Here is a 2500-nt window from a genome sequence, read left to right on the forward strand (position 1 = left end):
AAATTTTGACTTTTTTGAGTGCAGGTGCAAATCTGCTGGAAAAGCCTGTGGAAGTTTCACGGCGTTCGTACGATATTTGGCGACGCAAAAATGAGCGATTTCCAAGCTCGATGGAATTCGGAGCGAGAGAAACGATGCCCCGTAACGCACATGAGAGCAATCCGGGCCAATTTCTCCCGTTTGATGGGGTCTATGTGTAAAAATTTTGACTTTTTTGAGTGCAGGTGCAAATCTGCTGAAAAAGCCTGTGGAAGTTTCACGGCGTTCGTACGATATTTGGCGACGCAAAAATGAGCAATTTCCCAGCTCGAGAGAATTCGGCGCGAGAGAAACGATGCCCCGTAACGCACATGAGAGCAATCCGGGCCAATTTCTCCCGTTTGATGGGGTCTATGTGTAAAAATTTTGACTTTTTTGAGTGCACGTGCAAATCTGCTGGAAAAGCCTGTGGAAGTTTCACGGCGTTCGTACGATATTTGGCGACGCAAAAATGAGCGATTTCCCAGCTCGATGGAATTCGGCGCGACAGAAACGATGCCCCGTAACGCACATGAGAGCAATCCGGGCCAATTTCTCCCGTTTGATGGGGTCTATGTGTAAAAATTTTGACTTTTTTGAGTGCAGGTGCAAATCTGCTGAAAAAGCCTGTGGAAGTTTCACGGCGTTCGTACGATATTTGGCGACGCAAAAATGAGCGATTTCCCAGCTCGAGAGAATTCGGCGCGAGAGAAACGATGCCCCGTAACGCACATGAGAGCAATCCGGGCCAATTTCTCCCGTTTGATGGGGTCTATGTGTAAAAATTTTGACTTTTTTGAGTGCAGGTGCAAATCTGCTGGAAAAGCCTGTGGAAGTTTCACGGCGTTCGTACGATATTTGGCGACGCAAAAATGAGCGATTTCCCAGCTCGATGGAATTCGGAGCGAGAGAAACGATGCCCCGTAACGCACATGAGAGCAATCCCGGCCAATTTCTCCCGTTTGATGGGGTCTATGTGTACAAATTTTGACTTTTTTGAGTGCACGTGCCAATCTGCTGGAAAAGCCTGTGGAAGTTTCACGGCGTTCGTACGATATTTGGCGACGCAAAAATGAGCGATTTCCCAGCTCGATGGAATTCGGCGCGAGAGAAACGATGCCCCGTAACGCACATGAGAGCAATCCCGGCCAATTTCTCCCGTTTGATGGGGTCTATGTGTAAAAATTTTGACTTTTTTGAGTGCACGTGCAAATCTGCTGAAAAAGCCTGTGGAAGTTTCACGGCGTTCGTACGATATTTGGCGACGCAAAAATGAGCGATTTCCCAGCTCGATGGAATTCGGCGCGAGAGAAACGATGCCCCGTAACGCACATGAGAGCAATCCCGGCCAATTTCTCCCGTTTGATGGGGTCTATGTGTAAAAATTTTGACTTTTTTGAGTGCACGTGCAAATCTGCTGAAAAAGCCTGTGGAAGTTTCACGGCGTTCGTACGATATTTGGCGACGCAAAAATGAGCGATTTCCCAGCTCGATGGAATTCGGAGCGAGAGAAACGATGCCCCGTAACGCACATGAGAGCAATCCCGGCCAATTTCTCCCGTTTGATGGGGTCTATGTGTAAAAATTTTGACTTTTTTGAGTGCACGTGCAAATCTGCTGAAAAAGCCTGTGGAAGTTTCACGGCGTTCGTACGATATTTGGCGACGCAAAAATGAGCGATTTCCCAGCTCGAGAGAATTCGGCGCGAGAGAAACGATGCCCCGTAACGCACATGAGAGCAATCCGGGCCAATTTCTCCCGTTTGATGGGGTCTATGTGTAAAAATTTTGACTTTTTTGAGTGCACGTGCAAATCTGCTGGAAAAGCCTGTGGAAGTTTCACGGCGTTCGTACGATATTTGGCGACGCAAAAATGAGCGATTTCCCAGCTCGATGGAATTCGGCGCGACAGAAACGATGCCCCGTAACGCACATGAGAGCAATCCGGGCCAATTTCTCCCGTTTGATGGGGTCTATGTGTAAAAATTTTGACTTTTTTGAGTGCAGGTGCAAATCTGCTGAAAAAGCCTGTGGAAGTTTCACGGCGTTCGTACGATATTTGGCGACGCAAAAATGAGCGATTTCCCAGCTCGAGAGAATTCGGCGCGAGAGAAACGATGCCCCGTAACGCACATGAGAGCAATCCGGGCCAATTTCTCCCGTTTGATGGGGTCTATGTGTACAAATTTTGACTTTTTTGAGTGCACGTGCAAATCTGCTGAAAAAGCCTGTGGAAGTTTCACGGCGTTCGTACGATATTTGGCGACGCAAAAATGAGCGATTTCCCAGCTCGATGGAATTCGGCGCGACAGAAACGATGCCCCGTAACGCACATGAGAGCAATCCGGGCCAATTTCTCCCGTTTGATGGGGTCTATGTGTAAAAATTTTGACTTTTTTGAGTGCACGTGCAAATCTGCTGAAAAAGCCTGTGGAAGTTTCACGGCGTTCGTACGATATTTGGCGACGCAAAAATGAGCGATT

Source organism: Lampetra planeri, chromosome 4 (genome assembly GCF_965212315.1).
Source record: "Lampetra planeri chromosome 4, kcLamPlan1.2.h2, whole genome shotgun sequence".
In the NCBI taxonomy this organism is placed as follows: domain Eukaryota; kingdom Metazoa; phylum Chordata; class Hyperoartia; order Petromyzontiformes; family Petromyzontidae; genus Lampetra; species Lampetra planeri.